This window comes from Plectropomus leopardus, chromosome 2, assembly GCF_026936395.1.
Source record: "Plectropomus leopardus strain MGB_pleo_1.0 chromosome 2, ASM2693639v1, whole genome shotgun sequence".
Classification (NCBI taxonomy): domain Eukaryota; kingdom Metazoa; phylum Chordata; class Actinopteri; order Perciformes; family Serranidae; genus Plectropomus; species Plectropomus leopardus.
Window position 1 is genome coordinate 13,251,949 of NC_142177.1, and position 23,678 is coordinate 13,275,626.

At 38.8% G+C, this 23,678-nt stretch overlaps 1 protein-coding gene across 1 annotated transcript in view; it reads left to right on the forward strand.

The window, feature by feature from the left end:
• The window catches only part of dlgap4b (discs, large (Drosophila) homolog-associated protein 4b), a 187,022-nt gene that overhangs the window by 26,392 nt on the left and 136,952 nt on the right, over nucleotides 1-23,678 (forward strand). The window contains exon 2 of the mRNA XM_088085642.1: nucleotides 12,192-12,309. The gene's annotated coding sequence lies outside the window, so the exon portion shown is untranslated. The remainder of the gene's footprint in view (nucleotides 1-12,191; nucleotides 12,310-23,678) is intronic.

Below are 23,678 nucleotides of genomic sequence, written 5' to 3' on the forward strand. Positions count from 1 at the left end.
GAAAAGAAAAACCTTCTCGCTGTGATTCCTCCACGGGATACTGAGAAGATGTGAAACCTGCACACAGACAACTGGGCTGAAGACGAGCTTCAAAGCCGAGCTTTGGAAAGAGCGTTTCTCTTACAGAACGTTTCTCTTAACTGGAGCCAAAAATCTTGCTGTAATTGGCCTTCCCACGGGAAAAACACACTGCATTGTTTTAGTGGCAATTTGGCAGCAGCCTTTCAATTAGAAGCTGTTTTCCAATTAGTTTCACAGCCAACCCACACAACCACTGAAGACAAACTAAAACTCCATTAACCATATCTCGGCAATAATCCAAATCATGACTGGAACTGACATTTGACACTTGGGAAGCTTAGTTCTAGATCAGGTAAACAGCAATTATAAAATAATATTGCAGTGTATATTAGCTGAATTCACTGAAGATGTAACATGCTTCAGTTTGCACTGTATGGACTGTAAATAATGTTTGTTTTAATCTTAAGCAAAAGCAATTGACTTCATACATCCAAATATTCTTAATGGAATATCTTGCTTTGAAGGGCATTTTTTCACAGTGGTGGAAGAAGTATTCAAATCATTTACTTAAGTAAAAGTACTAATACCATGCTGAAAATATGGTGCTATAAGCAAGTGAATTCAAAACTTACTTAAGTAAAAATATTTAAGTATTAAAAACAAAAAAAGTACTCACTATCAGGGACGTAGCACCTAATTCTGGGCCTCATGCATAACCAGTCTGTGTGGGCCCCCCTGCCCTTCCTCACTGTGTCTTAGACACTTAGTCTCTGTCATGTTCCTTTTTTTTTAATTCTACAAAGTTGAATTTCTTTTTTTATTTCCCCTTTTCTTTCTTTCTTTTTGGAATCCCATTTTCCCTTTTTCTTTGAGAAAGACATGACCGCAGCTTTAGCAGTCTCTTGGATCCAGCCTCATTGAGTGTGGAGGCAGACTAAACCATTTTGCGCCTTCAAGGGTTGTGGGGTGCACCAACGAACTTTCACCATTTTTTACAGCGACTTCAGTCTTTCAATCAATTAATCCAGCCAATTTTTATTTAGTTATGGCACTTTTTACTTAGAAATAAAAACTTGCAAAAAAACCCAAAATTTTCATTCTATGTTTCTTGCAGGCCTCCTTCCCTCAGAGTCCAGTTAATCAGTCCCACTTTTCCCACCACTGTGAAGCCCCTGCTTATTACGCAGTCAAATGCTCCCTGTCAGTGTTTTACTATTCTGTATGATGTTGTCGGATTAATATTACTGCTGCATTAATTAATATGTTGCATTTTAATGTTATAGATGTTTAAGAGTGTGCTATTTTTAACTCCTTTATAAACTGTTGGCTGGTTTAATCAACAGCAATGTACAGTCCTGTTAGAATCATACATCTCTAAAAAAAATCAGCTTACTACGGTGTCAGAAAAACATCCCTTTTTTCAGTTTTGTGACAATGAATTTCGGAGTCGATCCAAGATGATTTTTAAAATATTTATTCAGCTTAAAAAGTAGGAGAATTTTTCAGTGCATATAGGAACACTTCATCCTTAAGTTTATCAGAAAATAACCTCTAACTGAGTTGTCGGACAAATGTAGTGGAGCTATGGTTAGAGTAAGCAAAGAGGTCATGTTCGGGGGTAACAGCCAATCACAGCGCAGTAGGGCAGCTGTGATTGGCAAAACACTGTCATTCGCAGGGTACATTTTAGCATCTACCCATGGAAACTGTTTCTGATTGCAAATTTGAAAACTCTAACTGACTCTAACAACACCTCACTACTGAGATGTGCATCAAATATTAACATTTCCCTCAAAACCCAAAGCACAGGAAAGTGGGAGCTTCATCTGCACAGACAAGCCCTGAGGCTGAGTGTTTCATAAGCCCCCCCTTCGTCCCCTCACACACCTGGAGGCCAAAACATACTTCTCCTAGTTGATCTTAACTATTGAGGAAACATTAAATTACCACTCATTCAAAGCTCTCACTAATCTGAACATTGTTGCAACATCATGAAGCCACAAAAAGCCATTTTCAAACTATGAAATGCAGATTTTAATAAATTTGGTAAGAAATTTCAATATTAATATCAGCATTATTGAGTTCTGTTATAGTTCGGTCCTATAATTTACTTAACAGCTACACGTTTAAGTGTGCAATACCTCTTTAAGTCTGCTTCCTTTGCTATCTTACAAAAGCCTGAGGATATACTTTTTAAAGCTTGAAAAAAATGATAAGGAAAGATAATAAATATTTTTAAAAAGTTAACATACCTTGATACAGCCAGTTGATCGAGTTTTCTGCCTTAATGTCCAAGAAGGAGAATCATCCTTGTGCTGAGAGATATCAGCTCATCTATAGGGCTTAACATTGGAGGGGCAAGCTGAAACAACATGCCATATCCTATGCAACAGGTGTAGCCTCGGAGGAAGGGTGGAGGGAAAAGAAAGGAGGAGGGCTGCGGTTTATTTGGGGCGGAGGCTGCACACGAGACTGTTTTGGCGAGAACCTGTGGTCATGCTTCAGCAGGTTTTCAAGATCCATTTATTCACAGGTTTTCTGAGTGTGTGTGTGTGTGTGTGTAGCTGTAAAGTGAATGCACTAGTTTAAAAGCTGTTTTTCCAAAAAGTAATAAAAAACATTATGATACACACTGTAAAATAACTCATCTGGAAAGATAAAATAAAGACGGATTTTAACGCAAACTTCAATCTGTGGGTAACACCAGAAACAGAGTAACTCTGCCCTTGTTGAAGACTCCACAGAGAACACTCTGGCCTTCATAAGAGATCAGCTGGTGATAGAGGTTGCTGGATGTAACCTCTTTTGAATAAATATAGCTGTGTACTATCTCATGCACAGCCCGACCCTGTTCTCGCTGTGCCCAGTGTGCCTGCCTTCCACCCGTCACACAAAATGGAGCTCCGAATTGGGTCAAGCAGCCCCAGGAGTTTAGGAGGCTGTCCTGTTCAGACTGCGGCATTGCAGGGATTATAGTATGTGTTCTGTAACCTTTGTCTTAATCACACACTTTCTTTTTTACCCCTGTGCTCATGTGTTTTGATTGCTAAAATGTCACAGTGGATTGGTGGGTGAGGAGTACACACTACAGTGCATTTCTTCAAAATAAGCTGACAGGTGTGATCAACTCTGCCTCTGCATACATCTTTAGTCTATTTTTGTCCAACCCTAAAAACATGCTAACTAATAGTAAGGTTTGCTCTGTCAGAGCTGTATTTTTGTATTCCTGAAGACTCACAATATGATACAGACAATATGCTGTTTAACTTTAAATCTGCTTCATTTGCTATGTCATAAAATCTAAAGATGTTATATCCTTTTCAAAGTTTGAAATGGTCACTTGTCAAATACTGAAAGACAGTACTGATAAATTCTTTGGTATATGAGAACTTCACCTTCTGATCTAATGCGACCTGTCTTCTTTTTTTTCCTCGTCTATTTATTTATTTTCTTTTGTAGCCTACATGCACCAACCTATAGAGGAAAGCTTTGGATTTTTCATATTCTGTTGTCACAAATTATATGACACAGAAGAGCTCAGTCTTTTGGACAACAGATAGGTTGACAGATGTCAGGAATGTAATGGCATTGATGCATAGCTCACTCACAGTGTGTCCGCCATGAAAAGAAAAAAATGGGTGAAAAGTTGAGGAATGACAAGAATGAAAAGTACTCTTCATAAGTCATAGGAAATAAAAATTTGTCTCCAGAATATCGTGATACACTAAGTTCCAATTATAAGAGCGCTTTTAGATCTCGAAATTACTGCCCACACTATCCCACTAAATGTCTCTTTATTTAGCTGTTATAGTAAAAAGCTTTTGACTTACTCAATCTAAATTAAGGGACACTCAGCAAAATCATTTTGTCTTATTGTGTCCAAATTAACTTACAGATTAATTGTAATATTTTTATACATTTAAATATTTCATTCAAATTAAATAAAATATGATGCGAACAGGTCATTATTGCAAAATAAACCTTGACAGTGTTGGTGACAGGGTCTGTATCATCTTAAACATCTAGAATCACAATGGTGTCCATAGCAACGGTCTGTTATTCATAGCAGTGGTCTGCTATGAAAATATAACAGAACATAAAAGACATAACTGATAAATTAAAACATATATATATATATATATATATATATATAGAGAGAGAGAGAGAGAGAGAGAGAGAGATACTATATATAGATATATTCACATTTTTTGATACCTGTCCAGGGCGTACACCGCCTTCTGCCCGATGACAGCTGGGATTGGCTCCAGCCACCCCGCGACCCGAGCGAGGACAAGTGGTTACAGACAGACATTTTTTGATATAATATGTATGTTTGACTTGGTCTGTCATAATTTTGGTTTACCTTTAGAATTTTTGTTTTTGTTGTAGGTAACCTAAACGGTATCATTTTAATTTTGTGAAATCATTGTAGTTTCAGAGACAGACATCTTGTTTTTAGACATGAGAAATGTGGACTTACTGACTGCTGATTCTGCACACACTGTCCTGCCTGCACCTCAGTGTTTACAGAATACTGCATGCAATGTCTTCGACTTCCGCGACTGTCTCAGCATGACTGTGCGTCCTCCTATAGAGAAGATGTTATCACAGGCTCCCTGCTGTGTTGCTCATGCAGAGATGTAGGCCAGTTTAAATCTGATCTAATCCTTCACTCTTTAAGTCTTTAATTATTGGCAGTGGTTCACTGATGGGCCAGAGGCCTGATGTGCTTTTGCTGGACAAGTACAAAACACAGAGAAAAAAATCGTGTAACAGCGTAAGAGGAAATTTTAAATGTTGCCTTCAGAAACGAGAGCTTTCTTGCTTTTTATAATGAGGAAACTTAATTGTCATAAGAAAATATTGTTGTTGTGAATCTTTGAAGATTGGGATTATGGCATTTACAGTAGCTATATTTCCTGTGGAGAATATTTGCTATCTGAAAACAATTAAGTGTAAATTTAAAGCACAGACCTCTCTTTCAGGACAGACTACCATGTAAAAGTCTTCATCAAATAGCAATGTTTTGTTTTTTTAGTATTGTACAATTATAGTATGCAATCATGAAATACAAAGTAACAAAGCTTTTTTTTTGCTCTAACAGGATATTTCTATATAAATGTAGCAGAGACGTAGTTTTTTTGGAATGTGCGTTTATCCCCCTAATAAAAACATGAAGTAGCAGAGTTTATTTTGACAGAAAAAGACTTTCACACCATAATCTTGACGCACAAGATTTCCTTAAATCCCCATTTAATGTGACGATACCCCACCCCATATGTTAAAACTAACTATTGACATTTGGTCATGTTTCTCATGAAGACATACTTGTTGCAATATGTCTGAGAATTCTCATTATAATAACAGGAGTGTAAGAAATCTATTTTTTGAGCAGTGACAGCTCCCCATACACAAGCACATACTGTATATTACTTAGCTGTTACGTATTTCACAACAACAGATTTGCTTCAGGTGTAATAATAGCAGGTTTCACAGAATAAAGTGGCGAGCAGTTGGTTGTCTTCACAGTTAATCTGACAATTCTGTGTTCCCAGCTAAATTTTCTCTTGTTACGTTTTGCTCCCAGATATAGAAGAAGTCGCTCCAGGCATTCAGATATTTTCAGCAAACTAATGAAAGCACTTGATATGCAGTACTGAAAGTAAAAGCATGCTGATTCCAAAAAACTGTGTAACTCAAACAGAAACCCTAATGAGTTGGGTTTTGATCTGTTGTAGCTGCTGCAGGTCTGAGACCAAAGCGAAATATTAGGAATTCAGCATTTGTTTGTGTTGCCTCTCAGGTCTTATTGATGAGATATGCTGCGCGTGCTTCCTCACGCATGACTACACTCCTTCCCAGGAATACTACTCATCCTTGGGCCAACTCTGACTTCAAAGATGTGTATTTTTTGCAAATATGACTCATTTCCTCCTGTCATCATGGGGGCATACATTTAAACAGGCATGTTGTTTGAGGCAGAAATTCTTTCATGTGCTGTGTGAATGAAGAATGAACCCTATGCCTACCTTACAGAGGAAAACCAATTAATGATTATTGCTCTGTGCACAATAAAACCATATGGAGGAAAATATGTATTACATTATGTTACAGTTTATTGCATTATAGCAAAATGTTGTTGGTCATGATTAAAAAGAACTAGCCTCAGGGTGATGGAACGTGTCTGAAAACCTTCAGTTTGACCTTTGAAAAGCGTCTCATGAGAGACGTTTGTGTTTGCATGGAGTTCAACTTTACCTCTATCTTACATGTTGATAAAAGCCTCGCCACAGGCCCAATCAATGGAGACATTCCTGCTGTGCATTGTGCCACTGTAGAGGATAATATCAGGTGCGTATGGAGATCTGGGTAATCAATCATTACAGGATCTGATGCTGAGCACATACAAAATTGTTGATGAAAACAAGCTCATCAGTAATAGCATGCGTGCCTTGTTACTGTCTGCAGTTGACCAACAATTAATTTAACAGTGGATAAAGCACAACAGATCAAATCAGAACCATAGTTTTTTGTACTGTAAAATATTCAATGAATCTTTTAGTACAGTGAATCACCTCCACAAACAATTTCAATTTCTGCATTCATCTTCTTGTGCCCTGGAAAACCACATGAGCAGTTTTGCAGCCAGACTAAAAAACCTTCCACTACATTCCAGATAATCAGAGTTCATAAAGGTTTAAATTAAACTATCTGTGTCTTTCACACCAGCACCACAACTTTGCCAGCCTAAATGTTCCAAAATGGCATACTGATGCAGTAGCTATAATGCATCTGGACATGACGTATCCCTTCACATTTAAGTCAATTTTGTTTTGATAAACCAAAATCACAAATCACACATTTATCTCAAGGAACATTGTACTGTACAACATGTAAGACTGTTTATCTTATATCAATATCAGTTATCTTTTATCAATTTTAGGGAACTTTCAAACTCATGTAATTGCAAAGGAGTGAGATGGGCCATTAAAAGCGCAGTTGCTAAAAGAAAAAAGCAGGAGCTGGGTAAATGACAGAGAGGATGCTATTATATACAAGCAGAACCTAGGACACTGCAAAGGAGTGGAATACATGAGCAAGAGCAACCTCTAGTGGATCACAAGGTCTGGGTGGGTGGGCGGCCGCTCGGTGGAAACACCTGTGATGGGGAGATTGTTGAAGACTATGTGTTAGTGAGTAACTGAGAGAGAGAGAGAGAGAGAGAGTATGGGGGTGTTCAGACATCAATGTTATTGTGAAGTCTGCAGATACTGTAAAAGTGTGGGCGTGAGCCTGCAGATCTCAGAAAGTTGTTCAACACAGAAATGTGGCTGCTAACAAAAAACGCATGCGGGTGTGTGTGTGTGTGAATATGTGTGTGTGTGCGTGCATGTGTGTGTGTGTGTTTGAGTGGGCTCGTCTTTCTGTGTGTCTGAATAAAATTTGAATGTGTTTCATTCCCATTTGCACTCATCAAAAAGAGGATGTTGCTGCATGATGGTAGCAGAGTGCAGTACTGTAGCTACACAGAATCATAGAGAAGGCGCCCACCAAACATTAGAACAGCACAGCCCAGTTTCATACGTGGGAGCCAGGATCTAACTTTTTATAAGATCTCCTCAGCAGATGTGTTAACTGCTGTCCTTGGCGTTTACACATGCACACATCAGAAGTTTTACTAGGAGACAACTTTCCATGTGCTAATATCTTCCAACGTGTGAAGGTGTTAATGTACTGTATGTCACATCTGTGTGTGTGTGTGTGTTTGATCATTATTCGTCTGCAGCAGAGACGTTGAATGATCTCAGCAACTGCCAGCTGCCATGCTGTGTGGAGGGGTGAATGATGTCCTGAGATTTCACTTCTATCAGATATCTGCTCCGTTTTTCATCTTTTCTTTAATCTTTTTTCAGGCAAGTGGAAGTTAGAGAAGGAGACAAAAGGGAAGGGCGGGAGTGGGGCAAAGACAAGGCTAGGTAATTTTATATATGGCACATTTCATTAAAGTAAGCTCTGTGGTGTAGTGCAGGGTATACCAGCACTCCCAACTCATTTGATACCGTGGCTTTTTCAGTAATCTTGGCAATACCGATGCATAGAGGCATGTTTTTGCACGTGGGTGGCGTCAGTTGTTGATGGAGCGGACATCAACCCAGCTTGCAAATATCGCCACTTTGTCGGTGGACTTTGGCTTCACAAACTGTGGTGCATAGAGCAAAAAAAGCATACATAGTGGAGGTGGCTGGGTCAAACAAATGGAGTCATTTTAATAATAGTGTAGCGTGCAAGTATGTGTAGCATACGAGACCTGTGTTACATGACGTATATCATGTAATGTTACAAGACATTAGTAAGAACCATACTTATTTAAAGTCAAGCCATGATGTATTTTTCTTAACTTAACCACTTTTGTTGCAAGTGTTTTATGCACATTGTAAGTTTATTTTTGAAAAAAGAAAAAAAGAAATAGCAGTGCATTTTCTGTGAAAAGAGAGGTGTATTTTGTAAAGACACAAAGCATGCAACAAGCATAAATTGATGGGTCAACCCTGAATGTCCAAAACTGACACAGGAAGGTACCGATTGCATCATATTTTGACATGTGGGTCCACTGACAAAGTGGGCTGTATATGTATTTAAGTTGATAGGAGAACATATTGGGTATACCTACCTCTTCTTCTGGCCATTTACAGCAAAAAAGACCTATCAGCCAAAAAACAACAGGAATATACAGGAGAGATACCTACTTCCTCTTCACTTACCCATCTGCCTAGTAGTAAACCCACCATTTCAGCTGCCACTACACCACTGAGTAAACTCAATTAAATTAATACACGAATAAGTAACATGCTAAAAAAACAACAGAAATACATGAAAATGACACACATACATTAGCTAATCACAAGCCTGAAAAAATAGAAAGGTTTAGATTTTTCTTTGAATCTCTCTTTTTCCCATCAAATTATTTCCATATTTCTGACTTAACTTTTTCCTTTTTGGTGTCCACCAGTAAGGCATGTAAAAATCATTCAGGTGAAACAATTTTAGGGGAAAAAATCCCCCTTTGGTTGTCTACCACTCATGTCTAAACTGAGGCCATATACTGTGATTAAGCTCACAGGTAGATATTACTTTATTTCAAGGGGTCACAAGCCAATAAAAATAATTTGGGTTGTTATTTCTGCAGCCAGGATAATACTGAGAAGCTCATTGCTTTTCTCAGGATAATACTGAGAAAGAAATGGGCTGGGGAACAAAGAAAGCAAAACAAGACAGATGCTGTGTAGAGGAATACTGTTACATCTGCCCTGTTTAAAACATGAACATGGATGAGGACTTTCAGGTTTGTGAACGCTTGCTTTCACAAGTGAACAGACTTGTGACATTTACATGCTTAAGTAGTTCCTGCTGCTGAGGCAAAGCCATTTATAGCACAAGCACGGAAAAAAAGAAAAATTCTTGTAATTTGGTTCTATTCATCAAGGCAAAAAATGATTTGGGAAGACTAGAATAATGCAAGTTCTCTCTGATCTAATCACAAGACCACGCAGGTTTATGGTGGGGTATGTAATTTCACTTCCATTTGGCTATAATCACTGTATGTCAGTTCCAGATGAAGAACTGAGGATGACCTAATGACAGGAGAAAACAGATAGAATGACATGAATAATAAAATCACTGGGTCACAGGGGGCTAAATGCAGACACCAAGTCATCAATATCTGGGCATCTTAATCAGACACTCGAAATGATCACAATAATTGAGTGAAATGATCCTCACAGACAGCGACACCCACCTGGCTCCATCTGAAGGCACTGTGGGGAAGTTATTTTTCCTATTATGCAAATTGGTTTGTCATATCACCTTTTGTTACTGAGACTCACTGGCCACACTTGCACACGCGCACACACACACACACACACGCACACACACACACACTCACACACTCACACACTCCTGTCCACTTGCCAGTGCTAGGTGACAGGCTAAAACCTGATTATGCACATCATAGTGAGGGAGAGTCGTGAGTTATTACTTTGTACCTATGAATATTACTTGGGTAACAGTACAACAGAGAAAGTGGGTAGTGGTTAATCGTTAATGTCTTGGGTGTGAGCTGTGTGTGTGTGTGTGTGTGTGTGTGTGCGTGTGCGTGTGCATGTGTGTGTGTGTGTTTATTAGAGGACAGTTCACTACTGAAAAAAGCACAAGTTAATTAATAACCCTAAGTCTCCTTTGAATTATGCAAACAGGAACACATCATCATTGTATATAATGGACACAAATAGCTTTTTTTTTTTTGTTAGAAAACCAATATGAATTAGTTATTGAAATACCATTTATTCGGCCTCATATCCATTCAGCTTTCTACCTTTTAAACCAATTAAAAAATGAGGACCAGAAAAAGGAGACTGTTCTCCTCAATAACAAGAAAAAAATAGACATGAGAATAAAAACATTAACTAAGGCAAACACTGTGATTTGCAAAATGATGTAATTATGTATAAATGTTGGATTACACATAGAACAAAAACACTTAAGGCAATCTCTGTGTTCCTTATTTGCTGTTAACTTTGCCCTTTAACATGTTTGGCTATTAAGTCACTAAGTCATTAGTCTATAAGTTTGGAAAAATACACTCCCTCACTACCTTGTTTTCAGCTTTCAATCTGGTGGGGATGACCAGCCATTGTTTATTATGTTTTCGAACAGCTATATTAAGATACATATAGAAAAGTAGTTATGCTTGCAGAGTTACTGATTCTTCTGACGAATAATTTAAATAATGTAACATTAGTTTGGTTAGCTGTATTAATAACAGTCCATGTAATATTATGTTTGTTCTGTACAGGTAGTTTGTATCAGTAGTGGTTGAATGTAAAATTAGCTTGACCGCTAACTATTTTTTAGCTGCAAGTTCTTCTCCAAAACAAAGCAAACTTGAAGGAAGAAATGTAAACTCTGTGTTAAATTTGCACAGTGTGAACAAATGTTTTATTATAATATCACAATTCATTTCTCTTACACACAACTATATTTACATTTTTTTGTGTTATACTTATCAAATTCATAAATATGACTCTGGGGTGAGGAATGATCACATTTAGAAATATAACAGTAAAATGTGCATGGGATTGAGTTTTCATTGTTTTGAGGTTGTAGTACAACTAGGGACTATTTGCATTTAGGGCAGAAAATCTGATAACACTGGAAGGCAGTATGCAGATTTAAGCATTATAGATGATTTAGACTTTTAAATGTAACAGCTGTGAGTGTAAAGCAACAGAAGTAGTTTTGTCTTTAGAGTTTTTGATTTTTACTGTTAATGCTGTTATCGCACTTTAACTGGATTTGGCTCATTTGCATTAGATGCACAGTTGGGAGTCCCTTAGGGATACACAGCAGTTTTCAACATCTTGTAAAAACAGAGGAAAGGATGCCTAAGGAGAGATGGAAAGATAAAGACTTGGGGAGCTACACAAGCATAAATAAACATACACACACACACACACACACACACACACACACACACACACACATATATATAGAATATACACACACTTATCACAGACTCTCAGATTCTGTTTAACACTAATATTAAAGGACACCAAATTGGCACAAGCATAAAAATACAAAAATCTGAAGCAAATCCAACATGTTTTATAACCAGTATATTTAAAGCTTCTGTCAGGACACCACACAGGCTACAAAAAACATCCCACAATATCACTAATAATTGCCATCACATAGACTGCAGTTATTTTTTGCAATTACATGACAGTTCTTAAGATTATAGAGTAAAATGCTTAAGTTCTTGTGTTTTCCTTTTTCCCTTTGAGTCACATGCAGATCATGGTAACTCTTTCTGCTGGTTCACAGTTCTCACATATGCTACAGTAAATTTGTGATTTTTCTTAACAAAAACAACCTCATGTAAAAGTGGTAACTCCTATCGCAGCCAGCGCCAAATGTTTTACAACAAGCTCCAAAGTGTTATGTGACCGTACTGTTTAAGCAGGCAAACAGTTCCATTACATTAAGGTTAAAAATATGCTTGGATTAAAGGTTAACGATGTACCAGTCATGGTGAAGATAAGAACTGTATTACATTTACAGTATTTGGCAGATGCTATTGTTCAATGTGACCTACTTTTTTTATGTTTACACAGTTTTGGAACTCAATGTCGTGCTGGAGGCTCCTTCAACATGTGGACAGGAGGAGATGGGGATTGAGCAACAAACCCTACGATTAACGGCCATCTGAGCTACAGCCCGCAGAGAATGACTGTAAGTCAATAAATGTCCTTGAAAGTACCGTGGTGCAAGATTGTGTGTGGGTGATTGAGCATTGCTGGCTCATGTCCAAGCTTATTAACACATAAACAAGGTCATGTGTGGTGTCAGTGACATGATAACCAATGTGTCATGGCATACTTCACACTGATAAAAATGTATTGCTGCCGTACATTTTCTGGATACTTTCGCAGCACATTTGCCTTTGATTCCTCTTTCATGCCGTTTTACCATACCTCTAACCGACAGGACCGTGTTGATATTATTTACTAAAGGCCAGGTACAAATTAAGGTTATGAGGTATTTAATGTATGTGGTTCAGAGACATATTGTAGATGTGTAAGGTATACACACAAGCTAAAATATTTCAGTGCAAAGAGGCTGTGAAGACAAATAGATAATTAATGCGATCCTATCCGATCCTATCCGTGTTTAATGCGGTATTCCCACAAAAACATTGAAACACTTTGCATTAGTACACCAAGTGTTTCCAAGGCCTTGTAGCCCTGAATAATGGATTAATGCACTCGTGCAGAAGAGATGCATAGTATGCATTTATAATACATAAAAGCTCATTCAGAGAATAAACTGGCAGCTGGTGCTGGTTTTTCTTACAAAATCATGACTGGCAATATGACATTTGTGTCAATTTTCTCCAGTTTGGATCCAAAGACAGTAGTATTGTGTATTCTGTGTTATCTTGTGTGTTTAATACCAAATTAGGCATGAGGCCAACATGTGTGACAGTTAGAGGGTTTTCTGTGTCGTTGCAGACTGCAACTGAAAAGCATTTCCAATGTTTTGCCAGATCTTCAGGAAAAGGTCAGTCAGTGTTTGACCAGAATAGTTATTTTTGGAGAACAAATACATGACTACAAATTCTCTAGACACTAGCACTCTTCACATCTGACATATTTAATTTGACATATGCTATTGCCACAATTAGTTAACAGCCAGTATACTGGACAGATTTGTCCTCATCTCATCAGAAATCCTCTCAGTAATCTTCCCTTTAATCCTGCTGTGTTAAAGAGGAGAAGTTTCTAGTCACTATTCTTCATAGGGTTCAAAAAGCATCCTGGCTCTGTTAGCTCTGCACTTTAGCAGTCATGCAAATCCCCCAGTCTCTACCTTTGTCGCAAAGCTGCTTCTGCTCCCATTTGGCTGATTTCATTCTTTTCCCCCCATCTCTAAATGTCCATGGTAGCATTAAGGAACCATCTGTGGCTGTGTTTCATTGGTGACTGGCTCAAGGCTCTGGTTTTTAAATAGAAGTAATGGAAGGGTTAGCCCCAAATGGAGCGTGGTCAGGCTTTGGAAATGTTTGTGCATGTGTTTAAAGCATGAATGTTGTTGAGTGTATTAAAGGATAACTATTCTAAAATGGATACACAGTCCTACAAGAGGATGTGATGTGAGACAGCAAGCAGGCAGCCTTCACTCTGCACTCACATCCTGATCAGCCGCGGCATGTACAGCTTGATCTCTGTCGCTTCCATAACCTTTCAGTGCATACATCAACACAGATTTCTCTTACTGCAAAATGTCAAGAAAAAACAGCTCAGCCCATATCAAGCTGTAACTGTGTACCTCACAGTGCAGTATTTACAGTCTGCTTGTTACTTTATGATATAGAGCCCTTTTTCATTGGCAATTGTTATTGCTGAGACAAGTCAAACCATGCAGCATTGAGTTGCACTTCCATTACCAGTTTCAACGCTTGACCATCAAGCAGGTTGCTGTGATGTGAGATGGGTTTCACCATCATTATTCAGTGTCACCATTCAGTGACACCTCAGTGACATGTTTGAATAGCCTCTGCTGCTATTGCTAGAAATAGAAATGGAAAATACTACATCAGTTTCAAGTGTCTTAAATAAAGTGAAGACAAAAGAAAATGGCAAGGGCTCAGTCTGCAGATGAATTGCAAGCCCTGCTTGCTGTTTGAAGCAAGAAGACTTTGCAGGCAGGTGATGGGCATCCTGCGTATGTTCATGCTGTGCAGAGAGAGAGTAATAAAATCTGACAACAGTACAAGAATGTTGTTGACCACAATAACATCAAGAGTTCAGACAGAGAAACATTCCATTGGTTCATAAACACAAGCACCTCAATGGCCTGAAATACATGTGCACATTCCTGGTAGATTACTTACTGTAACAGGACATTGTTAAACTTCACCTTGCAATTTCTGCAAAGAAAGATGAGTTACTGCCATGACTGATTTGTAAAATCCCACCTCTGAGCATTTTGGAGTGTTTTGGCATCCGATTAGACTGAACGCATTAATATGTTACAACAACTGGACCTAATGGACAGCATTTTGTTTCGTTTGTTGTCACCTGAAACATCACACCTCCACCAACACAGCCTGCTGTTGTTGTTTCTTTTGCCTCAGAGGATTTTCTTCAGAACAGAGGAATGTCCTCACTGATGCTCATAACAGCATAAATTAAAGCTTTAATGAACTGAGAACTCTCTCTCTCTGTGTGTGTGTGTGTGTGTGTGTGTGTGTGTGTGTGTGTGTGTGTGTGCGTGTGCGTGTGCGTGTGCACGCGCGCGGACACGGGCGTGTGTGAGAGAGACCTAAGACGCACAGTTGGAGGGATAATGTGTAGGAGGAAGAAGTCAAGGTCAGAGAGGAAAGAGAAAGAAATTGAGGTCAAAACTCGATAATAACGTTAACATAACATAATTTGCTCCAGATTTATACGACCCCACACTTAGACACACACACTATAGAACTTTTATTGAGTCCATCATTTTATCATAACCTTGGTACTACAGAGAGGAATGTTCTCACTAAGATTGTGAAGGTGGCGAGCAAGATAATGGGTGTGCCCTCCAGTAGCCTAAATCACATATTCAACAAATAGTTGCTTAACAAAGCAAAATGGCCATCCACTAAGAATGTGCCCATCCCCTTACATAATTCACAGTACAAGCTGTTACCATATTGCCACTGCTTATGTACCCCTACTTCCATGAAAAACTGGTGCAAGAATTCTTTCATCACTGCTGCCATTCAAGGCTTGAGTGCTGAGGACAGGAGGAGGTAACTGCAGCTGTTGTTGATAAGGCCTGACCAAAGTGGTGATGTTAATGTTGATAATGATGATGATGAGGATAACGATGATGAGGATGGTGGTAATGATGATGATGATGATGTTAAAGTGACACTGACAGTTATTCTTTTGTTCTTAGGTGCAGCACATTGTATTTGTAGTGATGATCTTGTGTATTGATGTCCAGAACTACAGAACCATTCTGTTGACTGTGATGTATATTGCATTAAGAGTGGTTACATTGCTAGGTGATGATGACAATATTCAGTGTTTATTGTATTATTTATAGCCCCTGTGCGGTTATAGTGGACGCTCTAGAGGAGCTTCAACAACTCAGAACAAGTCTCCACATGCACAGCTGTAATCCATCCTGGCTACGCGTTGATGTCAACTGCTGCATGATGTTATATTGAATGTTTTATGTCTTCTGTTTTACGCGTATGTTTTTTGCTTGCTGCAGCACAAATTGTCCACTTGGGGCCAATGATACATTGACTTGACTTGACTCACAGTGGGGCTCGTTGGTATGAAGAAAATCAAATGTTACAATATTTTTGATCAAACACCTTTATATCAAAGTTGAGACAATATAGTGTGGTTGATGACTGCTTTCATAAAATATTTACACAATCAGATTTTTGATAAATGGTCATCAGTAATGTGGGCTGAATGGGTAAAAGCAAATAATAGAACAGCTAAAAATGTAAGTTCAGAAAATCACATTTCTTAAATGTAAAGTTGCTTTTAAAACCAAGAAAGACTTACGATATCAAAAATCTAAGACCATATCTAGTCTCATATCACGATATTGGTATGACGTCATGATATTGCACTGGCCAAATTTTCTGTATATTTAAAGATAATTTTTTGGGGCATTTGCCGTTTATTCATAGGACAGTTGAAGAGAGTTGGGAAAGGTGGGAGAGAGAGGGGGAATGACATGCAGCAAAGGGCCACAGGCTGCACTTGAGCCGGGCCGCTGCAGAAGCCTCAGGCATATGGGGAGCACACTTTACCTGGTGAGCTAGAGGCCGCCCCTAATTTTCGGTATATTTATATAGTGCTAGTGTCATACTTGTCGTATGGTGCATATCTTTGAAGATGTCAGCTTGAAATTGGGATGGACATTTATTTTTAGCATTTTATAGACTAAACAAGTAATCAGTGACTCGAGAAAGTTAAGAGAAGTTTAATCATTAATTAACACTCAATCACTTTACAGTAGTGCAGCCATTAAACCTGGGAGAAGACAACACTCATGATGTCAAGATATCCAAAATCTGAGACAGTCTCATATTACATTATTGATATAATATTGATATATTGCCTCAGCCTAACTACAACACAACACAATTCACTACCACATATCTTTAACCCAACTGTTGTGGTGGGGATGGGGGGGCATTTCTCTGTCACATTGTAAGTGTACATGGGTGCGCATGTGGCACTGTGAGTTTCTCAAACCTTCATTTGCCTATACAGCATATGTGTGTGTAGACTATACATCAGTGCCAGTGCATGTATGTGTCAGTGTCTGTCTGGGCTTGGCTCACAGGTCATGTGAGTGGGCAGATGTTGACGTGGTGAGTCTACTGATGAGAAAAGAAAGAGAGACACAGTGTAAAGGCAAATAAACCGGTGTGGTTCTGGCTAAGTGAAGGGTGGCTCATTTTTCTGACATTTCCTCTGGTGACATTTCCAGTCGAGAGAAAAGAGAATAAAGGGAGGAAGAAATGTAAAAACAAAACAGTGCAGCGGTGTGGCTCCTTGTCTTATGATGGAATTGGGTAGTTGGTCTTCATTTGCTCGGCTTTCACAGAGGAAATAATTGGTGTGACCTCTGGGAGGCCAACACAGATCAATTATCTGTGTTTTTGTGTCAGAGCAGTCTTGTTACAGCCTGACTGAGGCAAAGGTCAGAGAGGCAGCGGATTGTGCAGGTAAAATCACTTGATGGTGTATGTATAGACTGGATGCAATGTATGAGGAGCAGTATGTGAACACTAAAAGGGTTTAGATATAGTTTTTGTGCTCAGAATTGTATTATAACACTGTCTCTGTAATGGCAACATATCTTTGGTTTCATTTTTTCAAAGGAGTGGGAAATTTGCTGATTGTGGTGGAAAGTAATTTACAGATGTACGGATACTGCTTGAAGATGAAGTGTTCCAATATGTTGCTGTTAAAAAAAATAATATACCAGGGAGTAAGAAGTGATATCTCAGCACAAACAAAACAGGCTACATTAAAGATGGTGTGAAATTTTCATTAATATGTTGGCTGAAGCGAAATTGGTTTAGCGTATGGTGTAATAAAAAATATTTATCAACTGATCTTCTGTTAGTCTCTATTTTCCTTTATCTGAAAAGGAAATGTGGGTGCTCTATAGAGGCAGGGAGTTTAATTCATTTAATTCTTAATCGGTATGGGATAAAGACTACAAATCATAATTTGATATATTGCATCATCTGCATTATACTAAGACCAAATCCTACACAGGTTATTTAAGACAGTAATGATTCCCGGAGCACTTTAACGTGATTGCATAAAGATAAAATTCCTGCACTTTAATGCTGTTCTGATTGCTCAAAGCCGAGGCATGGTTTTGTCTGAGGCAGTAACCTCCACTGGGCATCATCAGCCATCAGCTTCTCCCAGTGGCCTATAAACTCCCCTGTGTTCCTGTCACTGGCTTCAAGTCTTATTTGTCCGCATTCACCCCCGGGGACCAAGCATACGGAAGGAAGCCTGGCTAAAACCAGAATCAAGGCCTGAAGAGTCCTGCTGTGACCTCTTGTCAAATCCTGAGCTCTGAAAAGCTCAGTTGTATCAGTTGTGCACCATGGAAAACAGTAAATGTATAAGTATCTGTAGAGATAATGTTGAATGTGTCATGGTAATTGATGTGTTTGTGATCACCTACGTGTAACTGGCCAGATTTTAACAGTAGATCTAACACTTCAGTTTAAAGACCTCTGATTGTTGCCACAGACGCTTAAATAGCTACAAAGGCACAGCACTGATCACCTGAATGATCACAAAGAGATTTATTTTCAGTGCTCTCCATGCTGGTTTCACTTTGCCCTTGTCATTAATCACACTGTATGTTTCTTTGTGCGTTTAAAGTGCATTCTGAAATCTGCTTTTTCAGGATGCCAAGAACAGACCTGTGTTGATTACAAGGCTGTTTTTAGCCATGCTAGCAGCATGGCTCCGTGAATGGCCATGTCATTCTCACAGTCGTTATGTCTGTTGGTGGGTAAGTCAGTCCTTTTGGTCCTGGCTCAAATATATCAACGACTATTTGATGAATTACCTTGAAACTTGGGGCAAACACTTTGGTGATATTTCCTACTTAACATCACCAGGATAATATTGATTTACACAATAATCAGAATAAATAAGTGCAAATCTAAACACATTTCCAAAAGCCTCTTTTTGGAGACTTTTTTATGTGCTAATAAACACTTGCTAGCATGCTACCTTGAAAAAGTAATAACTTAACATGGCAAACACAACCTGTTAAACATTAGCATGTCAGCATGTTTGCAATAAGCTGTATAGAGAAACTGATGTATTGTGATAATACTTAAAATTCAATGTAATGAGATCAGTACATATTGGAGTTCAGTTTGGTTATAGCTCTGGGGAAAATATGTCCTTAAGTCTGTTTGTCCTTTTTCTGGACAAACAGACTGGACCTTTAGCATCTTTCAGAGGGCAACAGGTCAAACATCTTTGTGTACCAGTAGTTGTACCTTATATGACTTAATGCAACAAATAAATGATTAGATGATTGATTTAGTCTAAATTAAGTTAGACTACACTCAAATACAAGGAATATATACACAGTCTTTGGTATTTTCTGCCTCCCATCTTTTCAAAGTGAGTAACTCAAGCTGATAATAAACTGAATGAGCAGAGAAAATTTTTTAGAGCTCGTTTGTATCACATTTGAGAGGTGTTGACAGGGCAATATATAGCACCGAAATCCACTTGGCGGAAATCTCACATACGCTATAGAGTGTGATGTTTACCTCATACACGCTGTGAAATTGTATAATGTGCTCATTACAGGCAGTGAGTGCCTATTACATGCATTGAGAAAAACGCTTACACGATTATTTTTCTTAAGGATCATTTTGTTGGAGTTCAGTAGGAGAGCTTTGTGTGTGTTGTATTGTTGGCTGGATCCCATGCGGAGCAATTGTGGAGCAAAGATGATGCAATGAACTGGTTGTTTTACAGTAGATCAACGAGCTGCGTGAGGCAACAGTACAAGACATACAGTCTGCAATGCATGAGATGATGCTGATATACTTGCACGTACTATAAGTTGAATGTTGCATTCCATAAGATTTGTTGAATTACTACTGACGTTCTCCTGCCTAACAAAAACAAATCAAATGTGGTTTCATTCCCACCAGATAAAATGGCCTGAGTGTGTTGATTACTTGACCATGTTCTCTTCACGTTGCAGGAAGCTCTAAATTTGAAATCCAATTACCCACCAAGCAAAAAAGCCTTGCAACTGACACCAGCTGACAGCCAATTCAGATGGTAACATTTAGCAGAGGCGGACAGGTGCACCAGTGTGTGTGTGTGTGTGTGTGTGTGTGTGTGTGTGTGTGTGTGTGTGTGTGTGGGTGTGTGTGTGTGTGTGTGTGTGTGTGTGTGTGTGTATGTGTGTGTGTGTGTGCGACTTATAATTTGGCAGCGCTCTCTTTCTGTTGACTTTTATTAAGCATTCAGCAGTGTCTGCATTAAAATGAGCAATCTGACAGGAGGACAGGTGGTTGGCAGGGATATATGCTCCAAAGCAGTTGGTCATAACAATATCAGAGTCCAGGCGGGAAGAGCGAATTTAGAAATGGAGGCATGTGCCATTGTTTATTTTCTCAGCATTCCCATTGAGAGCTGCTAGATATGCACGCTTTTGTTTAATCAAAGTGATTGTTTTCCAGAGAAAACAATGTATTATTAGATGGCTGGAGTGCCAAATTCAAATCAGGTGTGACTCAAAGGCCTTGCCAACTGGAAGACAAATTGACAAATTGGAAGACAATGTGACAATACATACTGTATGTTGTACTGAAGAGATATCTAGTTTGTCTGTTGATTATCTTCATGAGCCTATTGTCAGTTTTGTGTAATAGCAAATGGCTGTGTTTTGGTCCTCTCTCTCTCTCTCTCTCTCTCTCTCTCTCTCTCTCTCTCTCTCTCTCTCTCTCTCTCTCTCTCTCTCTCTCTATATATATATATATATATATATATATATATATATAATTTTGTGATGATTTAATACACACTCTGGTGATTCACCACACAAAAACTCATTTATGCTCAACATTAGATACATATTTGGACACAGATGCAGTGTCCTTCTGTGTGTACTCTGTATTTATTTTGTCCTTTTGTGTGCACATTTTCTGAAACCTTACTGGTTCGGATGAAACAGCAGCACCACCGGAGGTTGCGGGTCAGTGTAGTGAAGCTCAGCGAGATACGAGTAATAAAAAACAAGAATTCTCCATCCATATGTTGGAATATATGTAATGGTCTATTGTCCACTCTGTGTACAAAGCTGCCACCGTTAAAAGGTATATTATTACAACCCTCCTCCCCCGTCACTTTGCTTGTTGTCATGTAAAACTTTTGACTCTGCCCTATGGTGTCATGTATTGGTTGTATTTATGCCAACGTAAAGACCATGTGGAAGCACGAGGGCAGTGACCGCTAAAAACAGATGTATCTATTTTGTTTTGTAAAGGGAGTATAGATGATCCCTTTGTTAATTAATTGATTCTGTTGAACGACACAAATTTAACTAACACTAGTAATAAGGATACATTTTGATCTGCAACTTTTTAGAAATCCAGTTATCATTTCAGTAACTTTTTAAGCAGAAAATGAACATATATATATATATATGTATATATATATATATATATATATATATATATATCATCAGATGGTGTAGTTAATTGAGACTTCCAGAGCCACAAAAACCACCACTGCTTTAGGGATACATTTTTGGCAAACTGTCTTCCCTATACCTCCTCCTCTTTGTCTTCTAGTGTCAAACAAAAGAAAATCCAGACTCTAAATTATGGAGTCTGTTTTGTTTTTCTCCAGGAGTCAAAGCGCAGTGCACAGTTACAGAAAGCTCAGAACGATAACATGGCTTGAACGACTGCCCTTCAACCTTTGTTTCTTTGGTTAATGAGCTGCCAAGCCTTCTCTTACACAGCATGCACTTAATCAATGTTGTCAGGGATGTTGATGAGCAGGTGCACACATTACACATAAACAGGACTATTTCCTTAATTAGCACAGGCCACAGTCATACCAGTGTTCATGGAACAGAGTGAAAGGTTCCTTCCATTCTGCGAAATGTCACTACTAATTCTGATGTGCAGCTTTAATCGCCTGATTTTTTCCTGATTGTGTGAAACTTATTTTCTTCTCTGAACAGGAAGCAAGGGCATTAAGCCTTTGAAACCTCAGAAAATCGATATCTCTCAAAAACACATGAAGAAGTTACGAGTTGTGAGTTATAATATATAATATAGTATTCAGGACTTTTTTTTATAATTTATTTTCTTGTTCCCCTTTCCTAATTTCTTGCATGCAAAAGATGTCAAAACGAAGCACAGGAAAACTGACGACGATCCTGGTTTCATAAGGTGAAATGCCTCAGTGTGTGTGTGTGTGTGTGTGTGTGTGTGTGAGAAGGGGGGGGGGACCATCTGTTTATCAGCTGGACCATCACATGCCTTGCTGTGTGGACACAGTCATTCTCTGTCATTAATTTCAATCCATTAATGAATTGCAAACAAATGCATATTTACTTCTAGCCATGATGTGGAATATTAATGCATCCCAGGCCGCTCTGCCAATTAAGCTAAATGAGCTGAAATGTGAATTAATGTATTTTAATATATGTGGTGTAATAGACGGCACTATCTTGTAAAGCAAATGCTATGGGAAAGCTCAAATAGATTCCAATTAAGGTGTTTGATTACCTGTGATTATGCTCTCTCTCTCTCTGTCTTTCTCATGTGTTTGGAACCTAACACATACACACACACACACACACACACACACACACACACACACACACACACACACACACACACACACACACACACACACACACAAAACTCACCTCCCCCTCTAATTAAGCAGGTAATCCACCCCTCATATTCCCTTCTCACACAGCACAGATGCTGCTGAAAGACATGCTTAGAGTGGGGGAGAGAGCCGCTTAGATTCAAATACACAGGAGCTGGGCTTATCTGCAGGATTCATGTTGCAGCAGACATGATCAGAATACATGCCGAGGTGACTGCCATGCATTGTGGGTTCAAGTCTGGATCTTGAGGGCTTTTACCATCAGCTGGCTCTTTTAGTGCCTCTCGGCTGCTCCTCTGCATTGTGTAGGACAGCAGAGATGTCAGAAAAACGGATATGAAAGTCACAAAGCTGGTCATTACTCCAAGTGTCTCCTCTGAAAAACATGTCAAGTGAACAGTTGCTAAGGAGTCACTTCATTACAAGTTCAGTTTAAAAATTTCCCCTCAAACTACTAAACGGGAGGTCTGGTGAAAGAGTGATCAATGAGCAACAACTTGCCCTGCTTCAGAGAAAAGTGGTTACTGTAGTCTGCAGAAATTGATTGATTGAGACAGCGAGAGAGAGAGCCGTGCTTTGGAACAGATCCACATTGCACTACTGCACTAACAGCCTTCTAACCCACTAATGATTATTTTACTGCAGAGCTAAATTAGGCTTTTTACATCTGAGTTCAGTTAAAACTTTCAGCGAATAAAAATTCTAAGTATCACTTGTAAATTGAACTTTAAGGAGCTGTCAAATCACCATTTTTGGCCAAAAGATAGATCACAGACAGTGTTTGACACTTGTAGTACTGCTAACAATAATGAATGAGGCTATCCTCACTTGTAGTGTGTGTGAGTGTGCATAAGAGAAAAAGTTCCTGTGTGTGCCCAGCTTTGTAGTACATCAAGGTAAATGTCGACCTTTTAGGAAATACTTTTATTTTCTCCCTGGCCTTCACCTTTCAGGCACAAGAGCGATCAAATGTGACAGTTGGAAGTGGGCCTATAATAAAGCAATAAACCTGCTATCCTTCTGCTGCATTAGCTGGACTTAACCTTGTTTGATGTCTCAATACACTTCATATGTTTTCCCGTCTTTTTCTCTCTTACGACAATGGCATCTGTTTCCTGTGTGTTCTGTCTCAGAAGTACAGTATGTGATAATAGTTTTGTTATA